Here is a 15,120-nt window from a genome sequence, read left to right on the forward strand (position 1 = left end):
CTCATTGAGGCAAGTTGTTCATAGAAACATCAAATAAAACATCATATTCTTGTTTATCTTTGTAAATTTGCGAATAGTGGGATGTACCCACTAACAGTGTACATCTGTAAAGTCCGTTTGACACAAACATTTTCATTAAAAAACTGTAATATGATGCGTTGAGCTATTGATTTTATAAATACTTATCCATCTGGACTGAATTTTACCGATATGTCGTGATGTATGTCACGATAAACCTATGTTCATCTCTATGGGACCTACGCAAATTTCAATAATTTTCTAAACATAAGGCAAATGGGAGATAGTCTAGTGAGAACGCAAGGTAATATGTTTCCCGGAGCTTAAAACGATTAAATTTGAAATCAATAATCCAGAAAACAATTATCTTCAATAGTATATGCCTACTTTCATGGATTTTAACCAATTTCAGCAAACCTCAAAATCCCTTATGGTCAGAAAGGGGTTATACCTTTAAACATACCCACGTGCCACGTGTTCATCTAGTGCTTAATTGACAATTTTGTAATGATAGGTGCTTGGTGTTATTCATACGTGTAATTTTGAATTACAAATGGTGTTATAAGTTGATTTTTCTTCACATAAGGGTGCATTTTATTGATCCTCTTTCTATAAACCCCTTCCAAATCGAAAATTTTCTTGAATGAATCATCGACCTTAAACACTTTTTGAAAAGTTTTTGCACTTTATATTTAAATTTCGGTAATCAGTTAACAATTCCAATCATTTCTGATCTAATTGGACATTTGTTTTTAAAGTTTTGGCGACTTTCTGACGTTTAAGTGTACATTACAAAAAATGGTCCGCTATTGGGATATATTTTGAGATTCCGGGGTGATAAATTATTTTTTCTTTCTAAAAATGATTTGTTCAATACGTTTTGAATATGAATTAACATCAATATAAATTAATTTTTGTATATTAACTGAATTAAATTAAAAAAATCTTATGGTGTGCTAATTAAATGTCCCCTTGATAATTTTGGCGTCTTTCCAAAACTTTTATTTTCAAAAAACCACTGATAATACTATTCACTTATATCATTTAATCTGTTAAATACATTACAGAAAAGGATTTTGTTTACGAAAATATTTCAATTTGTCCTATCAAAACTCTTAGCTGACTGAAATCATTTTGCACCAAAGGGGTGTGCTAATTCTGTGACCAACACTGTAAGTTGTTACACTTATTTCTAGACTAAATTCAGTCACACATTCCAAATTTCATCAAAATTGCACGTAAATAGCGTGTTTTCAGCAAATACGTCAAATCGGCCGAAAATATATTTGGGAGCTATATCCAAATATGAACCGATTTCGATGTAGTTTGGGACATTTATTTTGAGACCGAATTCAGTTACACATTCAAAATTTCATCAAAATCGGACGTATATAGCGTGTTTGGTGCAGCAAATACGCCAAATCGGCGGAAAAATATATGGAAGCTATATCCAAATCTGAACCGATTTCGATATAATTTGGTACATTTATTTATAGACCTAATAAATTTAAATGTCAAATTATAGCTACATCGGTCTGAAAATGTAGCTACAAACGTCAAAACACCGCAAATCGGGGGTACCGTTATATGGGGGCTATACCAAAACGTGGACCTATGTCCACAAGTTTGGTTATATAAGTTTATTGACACTTAAGAACCCTAAGTGTCAAAATATAGCTAAATCGGTCTGAAAATGTAGCTAAAACTGTCAAAATACCGTAAATCGGGGGGTACCGTTATATGGGGCCTATACCGAAACGTGGACCTATGTCCACAACTTTTGTTATATAAGTTTATTGTCATTTAAGAACCCTAAATGTCAAATTATAGCTACATCGGTCTGAAAATGTAGCTAAAAACGTCAAAATACCGCAAATTGGAGGGTACCGTTATATGGGTGCTATACCAAAACGTGGACCTATGTCCACAACTTTTGTTATATAAGTTTATTGATACTTAAGAACCCTAAATGTCAAGTTATAGCTAAATCGGTCTGAAAATGTAGCTAAAAACGTCAAAATACCGCAAATCGGGGGGTACCGTTATATGGGGGCTATACCAAAACGTGGACCGATATATCCCATCTTCGAACTTGATCTTCCGACGGCTAAAAAAATGGTATTCCCCAATTTTCAGCGAAATCGGTTAACAAATGCGACCTGTATGTTGCGAACGGACGGACGGACGGACGGACGGACATGCATAAATCGACTCAGAAAGTGATTCTATGTATATCCCTAGAAGGAACTATGGGTCTATCTCGCTTCCTTTTGTATGTTACATACAAATGCACTAACACATAATACCCCTTACCACATAGTGGTGTAGGGTATAAAAACCCTAGTAGGGTTTTGTCATGTCAGATCCAGTTCGGATTTTATGGCCTCATCTAAACCGGGCTAAAAATACTCTTTTTTGCATTTATCAGGCCTTTATCTCAGAAACGCATAGGAATTTGGCCTTGCTGTCTTTAGCAATATTGCAGCCCTAAACTAGTAGAACTTATCTTTTGAACAGACAACATAAGAAAAACTCCATCTAGGGCATCAACATCTATAAAATATAGAAAAATTTACATAATTGCTGAAATTCTGGTCAATATCGGCTAAACTATTGGGAGCTAAACCAAGTAACCTTTCGAAAAAATCTTCCAAATAAAGTTCTCAACAATTCTACAGAACATTTTGAAACTCTAAAATGCTTTCTTCATATTGTTTCAAGTTCACGCCAACAGTTAGTTTATTCTCGCATTTCGGATTTCACCACATTATTAACATATTTATTAAATCGTGTGGAAACAACGTAATTGAGGCATTCTACAACAATGGCATGTGCACTATTTCTCCAAATAGTTTATTCTTGTCTTTATCTACAAATTTGCTTCAGAGGTCAGAAGAAGATTCGCTTTTGTTTCAGAGATATAGCCCCGAATTTATTTAAAAACTAAATATTTAACCATATTTAGATGGGGCATAAAATCTGAGCTGGTTTGTAACTTCAAAAAATCCTCAGTTCGAATTGTTTGCACAAGATTACCTTAAAAATGTTGCACAGTGTTATTCAACGAATCTTACATTGATATTTTAACTAATGTATCCACTAAACTAACTTTAAGAAGCTTAAATACTTTAACTTATAAATGACATATTCGACACACAGCCATACAAATGTTTGAATAAGACGGAAATTTAACTATCACAATATCACTATCACTTGAAATGTGATAACAACCGTTTCTGAATATAACTGTCACTTCATACGTAGCTAACTATGAACTTGTGGAAAATTTACCGCAGTTGAAATTACTTAATTTGTATAAGGGTTCTTAGTTCTGGCACAAATATGGCATCGAATATCATACGCCGTTCATAATCCTGTGTTCTAATAATGTCGGTGCTAAATGTCAGCGGCATTAGACACCACCACAAATACAAAAGCCAAAACTTAGTTTGCCAAATTAGATACAGAATATGAGTATTTTCCAAGGGGTGGAGGATGGAGTTAATATTCATCTCTCCACATATACATGTAATCCTGTCATATGGCACGTGCTCAAAGCCGCACGCATTAAAGCGCCCATGGAAAGCCTCGAAATACCAATTATCATGAATTCTTTTGGCAAATAGTTCAAAGATAGGATTTATAGGAAACAAAAGACATAGTAGTCATTTCACAATAATTTCCAATCCCCCTATTTAGTGTGTATAGTTTTTTACTATCCGCACATGGAAACTTAATGTGAGATACTACTAATTAAGAGTGAACCGATATGGTCCATTTTCGAACTTAGCCTAAATTTGGAAGAAATATTACGAGACAAAAATATCACAAGTATATTTATGAACTTTTGTGGGGGAGGTACTGGAAGGAGTTGACCGATAAGCACAATATTTGAACTTTATCTAAGATTCGTGGTAATATTACGTTATGCCATGTTGGACCAAAGCTGTATCCGGTTAGAGAGTGGCTGACCGAGGAAGGTTTTTTTATAGCTATCGTCTCACTTTTCTGCTAATAGCTGCCCAAAATACTACCTGTTGGACAAAAAATCAAAACGATTTGAGAAGAGATCTTAAACTTCACTTTTTCAAAATTGTGTGTGGAGGTACCCGAAGGAGTGGACCGATATAGTCCATATTCTAACGTCTAGTACGATTCTTTAATTCATATTTGAGTTACCGGTCAAAAACATCATTACTTACTTACTTACTTAGCTGGCCCATTACAGAACGTTTGTTCTATAGGCCGAACTAAGAAGAGATCTCCATTCCTCTCTATTTGTTGCTTCGCACTCATCATCCACTTGTTTGCGCCATCTATTCCTTGGCCTGCCAATTCTGCGTGCACCGCCAAGCGGTCCGTAATTATATGCCTTTTTAGAGGGTTCATAATCGCTCATTCTTATGATATGGCCTAGCCAACGCAATCGCTGCATCTCGACACGTTTAACAATATTGATGTCTTTGTATAGCAGATACAGCTCGTGGTTCATGCGACGTCGATATTCACCGTCAACGCAGATTGGTCCGTAGATCTTTCGAAGAATTTTTCTCTCAAACACACCCATGTCTGCTTGCGCAAGTACCCAGGCTTCGGAGCCATACATCAGCACGGGTAGTATCAGTGTTTTGTAGAGCGTTTTTTTTTTTTTGCTTGACGAGATGTGGCTTTGTTTTTAAACTGCTTACTTAAACCAAAGTAGCATCTGTTGGCCAATACAATTCTTCTTTTTATTTCACAACTGATGTCGTTTGTTGTGTTTACGGAGGTGTCGAGGTAGACGAAGTCTTTTACTACCTCAATATTATAGGAACCAACTTCCACAGTCGGTCCGAGCTCAATGGACGCATTGCGCGTCGACACCATCGACTTGGTCTTCTCACCGTTTACCGCCAGACCTACTTTAGCAGATTCTCCTTCGACCTTTATAAAGTTATCAGTTACTTCTTTTACTGATCGGCCCATGATGTCTATATCATCAGCATAAGCAAGTAACATGTGACTATTGGTGTAGATTGTGCCCTTTCTTTTGACGTTTGCCTCTCGTATAACCTTTTCTAGCAGGATGTTGAAGAGGTCACACGAAAGACTGCTCCTTGTCTGAAACCTCTTTTGGTACCAAACTCTTCGGAGAGGTTCTTTCCTATTTTAACTGAGGACCTCGTGTCAATTAAAGTCATTTTACAAAGCCGAATGAGCTTTGCGGGGATACCAAATTCAGACATGGCTTGGAATACCTTTGAACGCAGCGGGCTGTCGACGGCTGCTTTATAATCGACAAAAATTTGGTAGGTGTCGATCTGCATCTCTTGGGTCTTCTCCAGGATTTGCCGCAGGGTAAATATCTGGTCAATGGTGGACTTGCCAGGTCTAAAGCCGCATTTGTATGGTCCAATTATTTCGTTGACCATAGGCTTTAGTCGTTCGCACAATATCCCTGACACGATCTTGTAGGCAATAGGGAGTAGACTTATGCCCCGGTTTTGAACAGCTCGGCTGGTAAGCCATCGGCCCCTGCTGCCTTATTATTCTTCAGCCGATTTATTGCTGTCTTTACCTCATCTTGGCTGGGCGGTATACATTCAATACCATCTTCTGTGATTGGGACTGTGGTATCTTTGTCGTCTTCGCTGCTATTGGATACCAACAGATTTGAAAAAATGTTCTTTCCATATCCTGAGTACACTATCTGTATCAGTTACCAAATTACCTTGCTGGTCTCTACAGGAGGATGTGCCTGTACCAAAGCCATCAGTTTGATGCTTGACTCTTTGGTAGAATTTTCGGACTTCATTCTGGCTCCTGTACATCTCGATTTTTTCAGACTCCCGCTTTTCCATCTCTCTCTTTTTCCTGCGGAAAAGACGTTTCTCCTCTCTCCTTTCTCCCTGTATCTCTCTCGTGCGCTACGCGTTGCTACGGATTGTAAAGTAGCCCTATATGCCGCATTTTTCTCTTCGGTGGCAGCACGACACTCCTGATCATACCATGGATTCCTTGGTCTCTGGTATCCAAGTATGGATTTTGCGGCTGTTTGCATGGAGTGGGCAATGCTTTGCCATTGCGCTGATATGTTATCGGGATGAGGAGGGCTTTGATTAAGCAATTGGGCTAGTTGAGTGGAATATGCTGTGGCTATCTGTTGTGATTGCAGCTTACCGATGTCTAACTTTCGTGTTGTGTCTGTTCGTACTTTGTTTGCTACGTTTAAGCGGGTGCGTACCTTTGCTGCAACAAGGTAGTGGTCCGAATCAATGTTTGCGCCTCGGAACGATCGTACATCCAACACGCTCGATGAATGTCTTCCATCTACCACAACATGATCAATTTGGTTTCTTGTATTCTGATCTGGAGACAGCCAGGTGCCCTTATGAATATCGAGATGATTAAATCTGGTACTGCTAACTACCATGTTTTTTGCAGCTGCAAAGTCTATCAGTCTCATACCATTGTCAGATGTTTCACTGTGGAGACTGAATTTCCCGACTGTTGGGCCAAAGATATTCTCCTTTCCAATTTTGGCATTAAAATCGCCTAGAATGATTTTAATGTCATGGGCAGGGCAACGGTCATATGTTTCTTCTAAGCGCTCGTAAAATATATCTTTGGTCTGTTCGTCCTTTTCTTCAGTGGGAGCATGAGCGCAAATAAAGCTGATGTTGAAGAATTTAGATTTTATTCGAATTGCAGCAAGTCTTTCATTCACTGGGGTGAAACTGGATACCAGATGTTTTAGTCTCCGACTAACTACGAATCCGCAACCAAACTCATGCTTTACGTCATGGCAGCTATAATACAGTGAGTCACCTTTAGGTGTTGTTGTGACGCCTTTCCCAATCCATCGTATTTCCTGTATGGCAGTAATATTGGCCTTGTACTTTCCAAGTACGTCTGCCAATGCGAAGACTGCACCTTCTCTATAAAGAGTGCGAACATTCCAGGTGCAGATTCGCAGATCATTGTCCTTAAAACGTTTGCGGGGTTCGTTACTAGGGAGGGGAGGGTTACTAACCCGACGCCCAAACCCAAGTTTTTAACGTTCTTATGGGTGAACGCGGGGCACATGTTAGCTCACTACCTTTAACGGGTGTTAAAGGCAGTTCCCCAGGTGACACCACGGGGAGGTCAGTGTCCACTTGAGATGAAAGAGGGACCAAGATAAATCCTGGGCTTTGCCATGTTAAAGCCGGTCAAGACCGTTGCTTGGTATCTTCCATCCCCTACGTCACCCCAAAAACATCATTACTTACAGAAATTATAAACATTTTAGTTTTACCGATTTTTATCGGAAACTCAAAAAAATTAGTTAAAGAATCGCACTGCTGATGCGTGTTTGGTAGAAATATTACGATGTGCAAAGTATGAACCACATGGGTTACTGTCTTCGAGAATTGTCATGCGCACTATTTTAGCACCAAATTGTGAACTTTTTGTGTGGGAGGTGCACGAGGGAGTGGATCGATAAGGCCCAGCTTCGAACTAGCCTAAAGTTTGACACAATATTATTAGGTCCAAATTATGGACAGAATCGGTTGATCCGTTAGGGAGATATCGTGCCCTCATTTCAGCCAAGCAGACGGACATGGCTAAATCGACACCAAATTGTCTGAAACTTGAACTTGCATCGGTATACATTTCCAAAGGGTCTTCGAACTGACAGTAAACTGCACTTAGACACTAACGTCGAAATGTGGTGGGGGAGATACCTTCTTCTAACTGAAACTGTGACAAAATATGACGAAGGCCAAATTTTGGACCAAATCGGCTGATCAGTTCGAAAGTTATAGTGCTCTCCAGCCACTACATATGATGTCAGGCTGTTTTCTCAAGCAGTGTGGATTTGCCCCTGAAAAAACTTTTATCGTCGTAATTGAGGCAGCTAATGCAAGTTGTTATAACAAAACGCAAAGCTATTCGAGAGCAGGTCCTAAAGTAAACTTTTCCGAAGTTTTGTGTGGGTGGTACCCAAAGGAGTGGACCGATTGAGTCCGTATTAAAACTTTATCTAAGTCAGGTAGAAATTTCACGATGTGCAAAGAATGGACCAAATCGGTTACTCCCTCCAAGGGTTTTTGCGCGCACAATTTTTCCGAACATTTTCGAACTTTCGATATAACCCATATTCGAACTTAAACTAAGCTTGGATAAAATATTGCGAAAGCCAAATTTTGGACCAAATCGGTTGATCCGTTCGAGAGTTATCATGCGCTCCAGCCAGCCAGACTGACGGACGGGCATGGCTAAATCAACTCCAAATTGTCTGAAACGGATTTCGTCCAAAGATTTTTGGAGTCTAAAACCATTATTTCGATGAGGCATATTTTACCTCGTTAGCATAAATGCTGAGGGTATAAATTAATTTAATTGATTTTGAACCAACGCACATTGGGGTAAGATTCAAAAAGGGAGATTATTTCAGATAAGCATTTGGGTGATCTAATGTTAATATTTTTCGAATGTTTACACCTCAATCAATAGAAGGATCACAGTTTTGGTGCAAATAAAGGATTGGAGAGGTATATTCGAAGCCCTCATAAATGGGTACCATAAAAACTATGAAGTGTTTTCACGATTTTGCCTACATTTCTTATTTGATTAATCTATAATCTTCTAATATGATTAATTATTGGTTAAGCTAATATTAATCACATTTCTACAAGACTTTTTCAGAAAAATTTTTTTCCTAAAATAATAAGAATTACCTCTGTTTGAAATATCCATTTTGAAAATGCCAAGTTTATGTAGCAAAAACTACGTTACGGCGACTTAAAAGCCGTTCGAGAGCCGTCATTGGCCTAACGCCAGTCTTTCTCGAGAGTGCTGCCACCAGTCCGTCGTGGGTCTGGCGAAACGTTAACTACGAGACCGAGAGATAGCAGGAACGGAAGTTATCCCCGGCCACCCTCGTGAAATCGCCAGCCACCAAGACAAACCAGCCCTGCCCGAACCAGCGTAGTTAGAACAAATAGAATAAGATAGAGTAGTATTTTGAGTTGTTCAATAAAGTGTGCCTTCAGAATTTGTAGCCAAACCCCTTTCTTTCACTATCAGTCGTTTCAATATAAATTTTCTGTGCCGAACCCTACCCCCCGTGAGTCTGTCCCAGCAACCGGAGCAAACTTGTCGTTACAGTGCACATTTTATCAAATGTCTACATATTTTCCCATTCACTACTTTCGCATACTATTAAAATACGAGTCTCAACACAATATACAATATACACATTGGATTATAGAACAGCTACTTTGTTTTGTTTCTCAAAAAGTTAATTAAAAGTTTATTACAACACCTAAACCGAAATAGTCTCACAGACCGCAGACACACATTCAAACACATCAAATATTATTTCCGGTTTCCTCTGTGTATACATTTAATAAAGTCTTACACAAGCACAGACTCCAAGAAATATCATACTATGACGGCTTAGATCCTCATATCTTTACACAAATATAAATAAAGAATATGTTGTGTAAATCCCACAGAATGGAGTCGTGCATATATTTACATGTGTGGCAAAGGTAATATTGATTGTTAGTATAGGCATATTTACCAAATAGAACTTAGGTTATGTAATTTTCTTGTTCCTCTCTGCTAAAATTTGTGTTAAAGATATTAAGAAGAACAACATCTAATGAGGTCTCAATACACAGTATAGACATGTACATATGTGCGTACATTTACTTATCTTAATGGGGTGTGTGGTGTCATCTATCTGTCCTGACAAGGCATTGTTGACTTCATACCCGACTCATGTTTGTATATAAAGCATTCATATTATGAAGTAATTTTCTGAAAAATCTTTGTAAGTTATTACATGTAAACTTGACTTTTAATTTACAAGAGTCATGTTATAAGTACACAAGGTAACGGAAATTAATACTTAGCATTACATGTTGTATTTTTATTTCGACGTATTATTCAGATAATCATAATATTCTATCGTGTTGCGATCCATGGACAACGAAAATACCTTTGGTTCGTTCATCAATTACATCAATTACACTGTGCTACAGTGAAAATTTGCAGGGGTTCTAATGCATAAATTCGGTTTTGTGGGAGACCACAGAAGACGAAAATACCGTTGGTTTCTTTGGGTCACTTCGGTTTTACATTTTATACGATAAATGTAGTGAAAAATGGGCGTTCTTGGATTTTCAACTTTAAACGGACATTACTTCTTTTTCCCAACGCATTCATTTTTCAACCGATTTTGATGGTTTTTCCCATTTTGGAAAGCCAACTTAATTTCCTACTTGATTACAGTAAATAATTGTACTGTTAGGTGTCGTTCACGCAGCCTAGAGCACAAGGAAAAACATTTCATTGTTTTTTAATGCGTTTTTGTCACACTTAAACCACTATTACATAGCCATTTGTTAACCGATTTTTAACATCTATGGCTTGTTCGAAAGGCATTACTCTCCCCTTTATAATGAAAAACAGTGTGTGCAAATCGGTTGTGGAAAAAAGAAGTAATGTCCGTTTAAATTTGAAAATCCAAGAAACCCCATTTTTCACTACCCAACCACCCAAAGCAACCAAAGGTATTTTCGTCTTCTATGGACTCCCACAAAACCGAATTTGTGTATCAGAAATCCTGCAAAAAAATTTTGTCCACTTTTGTATCACAGTGTTATTAAAGAACGCACAATTCATTGGCGACACTGAACATCTTAAATACGTTTCACATACCTTTCATTACAATTACAAAAAGAAAATATTTAATAACCGTTGTTTATTTTGCATATTATCATAGATTTATAAACAACTTAAATATTTAAAAAAAAAATAAAATTCCAAATAGGGTCACATCGACCTGCTTTTATACCCACTTATTAAACAAGAAATGTATATATTTTTTCATTACTACACGCACAACAACAATATCTGACCCTTTTTAGTGTAAATTGATCATTTTTTTTCGATTTTTGGCCAGGTTTTTTGGAAAATCGGACACTGCGCAGTTATCACAATACAAAATGAAATCCTGTTTCTGAGCTTGGCCAACAACAAACACAGTATATGCTTTTATGTATGTATGTTTAACCTTTTCTCTCCAACCGCAATTATAAAACTATTTCCTATATTTCAGAACAATTATATTCTAAAACTTTGAATCAGCACGTTCTAAATGAAACAACCAAAAATACAATGAAAACCAGAGTACGTAAAAATACTTTAAATAACATTTCCAATCGTTTCGTTTCGTATTTTCCATAGGAACAATACAAAACGAAACATAACCCTCGTTGGCCGAGCTCGCTGTTTAGTGTTGTTTTGTTTATATTCGTGAGTGCGAACAAAACGAAAAGCGAAAAGTACTCAACTCCACAAGAGCAGATAGAAAACGGAATAGTACTAAACACATGTGAATAAATCAAAAACGTTTGGTGGTTGATAAAATTCACTGTGGTATGCTGATTGGTGGTTGATAAAATTCACTGTGGTATGCTGATGCTAACTTATAGGGTTGTTAAGCAATCACATGTGTGTGTGTCTGAGTGTGTCATTGACAATACGCACGGCAAACGTTTCCCAAAAATACTTCTTGTTTCGGTGATGAATGAAACAACTCGGCAAAGCATAACCGAAGTTACATTTCCGCAATCGTACGGTTTCCATCTTTTTACATTGAAAAGTTTGTGTTTTTGTTTTGGTTGTGAGAATGAAACGATTCAGAGAAGCTGAAAAGTTTGTGGCTTTGTGTGATTGGTACGGGAATCGTTTTGTTTGTTTCCGTTCATTGATGAAAACTACATACATCATCAGCAAAGACCAATAACAATTTGAAAAGGAAAAGTGAGCAAATATTTGTAAGCTCTTTATATTGAATTCTTATAAAATGAAAAAGAAATATAAACGTACATTCATAAACACTTCGAATGTAACTGGCAGATTTACCTAATTTAGACGAATTTTTGTTAATTTAAAAATTTGAATTGTAACGTAAATTTTCATTAAGCATTTAGTTCATTTAAATCAAGTTTACAACAACAATTACTCTAAAAGAATTCCAATCACTACTAGTAAACACTCGCCGGTCTGTTTGTATGTGCGAACATGTGTACATTTGCCATTTGGTTAGTTTTCGTCTGAACATTGTAGAATCTCCCAGATCAAGTGGACTAGAACAGTCGATGTAGGGCACATATAAATACGGGAAAGGAGAGGAGCTTTAAACCGTAAGTGTAATCTTAAGTGTAAAGAGGTAACCTAAATAGAGTAAATCTGTGTGCTTACTAGTTACTTTGTGCTAGTTGATAAATAAATAAAGTCTTACGTGAATAACTGAAGTGAATAACGTTAATAAAGCATTGTATTTGGTACAAATCGTATCGGGGAATAAAACAACGTCTACATGTCGAAACCTAATTCCGTAACAAGAGGGACGTACGCAGGACTTCATTTTGGGGGGGGGGGGTGGTTGCAACTTGACCAAAAATCATGAAAAATTCAAATGTTGTGTAGCGTTGCGTAAAGCTATTTTAAGGGGTTATGGCCACTTATAAGCATGAGAAAAGCCATTTTCATGCATTTTTTATAACAAATCTATTAAACCTTAAGTTACCTTCTATTTTTTTTTTTTTTTTGAAAAATCTTACATTCAAATGTCCGCGTATAAGGCACTGTTTTTACTAAAGCAGTTTGCGATACCCACTGTAGTTTAAAAAAGAATAAACCGATCAGCATATATTTTTGTGGGATCATTACGAACCTAATGATCTTGTCCATTATCGAAAAATAATTAAAAAAAAAAAAAACAATTTTTAAAAATTTTGAACAGTTAAAATCAAAATTTCGATTGATATTTTTCTGACTCCGTCAGCAGTTTTTTTTAAAGACTCTCTCGGTTAAGCACATGATTTATGTGTACAATAGTCCCACAAAAACATATAAAGTGCCACTTCGAGGTAAATACGTTTTTAGTTTCTATGCTACATACAAAACACAATAAATGTTTCCCTTCGAAAGCTCATACCTCGGTAAATTTTGGTCCGATGGACTAGAAATTTTGGGACATATTCTATTCTATATTTTATATGAAATAATGGTACAAAGTATATAAGTTCAATAGAAACAATTCATAATATTTAGTCCCAATTTATATTAGGCGAGTTTACTTGCGGCAAGTCTCAGTTTGTAGGAGAGAGACGTAAGGGGTATGGAAGTGGAAAAAAATTGGTCGTACCGGCAATTTTCAGGCAATTCCTTTTATATTTTTCGTTTTTGACATTATTTTCATTGTTTTGAAAACAAAACTTGCAGAAACAGAATTGCCTGTATAAACGCAAGTTTAAAAAAGAGCGAGAAAAACTGCCGCAAGAAAAATCGTTTAATGGAAATTGGGACTAAGAATACAATTTTAAATATTGACAGAGTAGGATATTTAGAATTGAAAATAGACAATATCGGGCCATGTTCGGTAAAGTCGCCATGTAAAATTTATTGAAGTATATTGAAGTTTTTAATCATACAGGTCCACGTTATGGTTTATCGCAGAATTTTACAACCACAAAGAATTGCCGTTGTCTTTGCTATAGCAAGATTTTCACTATTTCGACGATCTTAGCCTAATTTTTAAAAATATCGGCTGTCGTTGATATGTTTCCAAATGAAAACATTAAGAAAAATTTAACAGTTTTGGAGATATGGTGCGAAATGTATACATTTGCTGTAAAGGTCAGAAGAAGATTTGCATTGGTTTCAGAGATATAGCCCCGAGATGTTTAAAAAGTCGATATTTAACAATGTTATATGGGGCCATAAAATCCAAGCTGTAACTGACTCAACAAAACGGAACTACTCGTAGGGCTTTTGTACTTTGGGTCAGTACTTTCAAAATATCCTCACTCCAAATTATTTGCACAAGATTACCTTAAAAATGTTGCACAGTGTTATTTACCGAAAGAGATAGATTCTGATACCAGGATTATTTTTACTTTTAATATAATGTTACAAAAGAAGCGTTATAATTTGTTTTCTTAATTGTACGATTAGAAGTTTTTGAACTCGATGACAAAAACTTTTATGGACTTAGTTCTATATAGTTTTGAACCCCACATAATTATTCACTAATGTAGTCCACGAAGGACCGACCCTTCATACATTTTATTCAATAGATTTTTTTATATATTTCCATTCCCACAATACTGAACTCGTTATTTTTGTTATAACCGGATGAGTTTTAAGCCACGAGAGCTCTATACAGTTCGAATAAATAATAGACATGGAGTATATTCATTAAGGAATTAGCATTTGATAGTGGTATGATATGACATGAAGAAGTAATTCAGATTTCATTGGAAGTTTCTCTCAAAAACAGCTTACAAAAAAATTAATAAAATATTTTCTTACAAAATTGTTAATGATGTACATTTTCTGTTCAGAAACTTAAGAAAATATAAGTTTTAATTTGATTCAAGTTGACATTTTTATGATTTTTTTTAGATTATCACGATTTTGCTTAGAAACCGCAAGTCCTATTAAAATGATACTGAAGAAAATGTTGTAGCTATACAAATTCTCTACAAGATTGACCTTCACGGTATTTTCGTAGGTTTTACCATTTTTGAAATATTGAAGTTCAAATTGGGACAATGGACTGACTGTATCGCCCCCTTATAAAACAATACAATGAAGTGTGCGCCTTAACTAACTTTTAATGAAAACCGCTTACACAGGGGAAGTTTTTGTGAATTCTGAAACAGCAATGTTCATAGATGAGAAAAATCAAAAAAAAAAAAACAACAAAAAATCGCTATAGGGATTTTTAAATAAATCGCTGTCAAAATTCACATTTTTAGGTGTTTTTTATATTTTCACGATTTTGCTTGGAAACCGCAAGTCCAATCGAAATCGAGCTACAGAAAATGTTGTAGCTATGAAAATTCTCTACAGAATTGAAGTTTATGATTTGTTCTCAGGCTGTACTATTTTTGAGATAAAGAAGCTCAGTTTACATTTTTAGGTTTTTTTGTTAAGGTTTCGCGATTTTGCTTGAATACGGCAAGCCTTATCGGCATGGGACCTGAGAAAATCTTTTAGGTGTGAAAATTCTCTACAAAACTGGTTTATATAATTTTTCCTAGGTGGTACCATTTT

This window comes from Musca autumnalis, unplaced genomic scaffold (assembly GCF_047663935.1).
Source record: "Musca autumnalis isolate F117 unplaced genomic scaffold, ASM4766393v1 scaffold_3, whole genome shotgun sequence".
Taxonomy (NCBI): Eukaryota; Metazoa; Arthropoda; class Insecta; order Diptera; family Muscidae; genus Musca; species Musca autumnalis.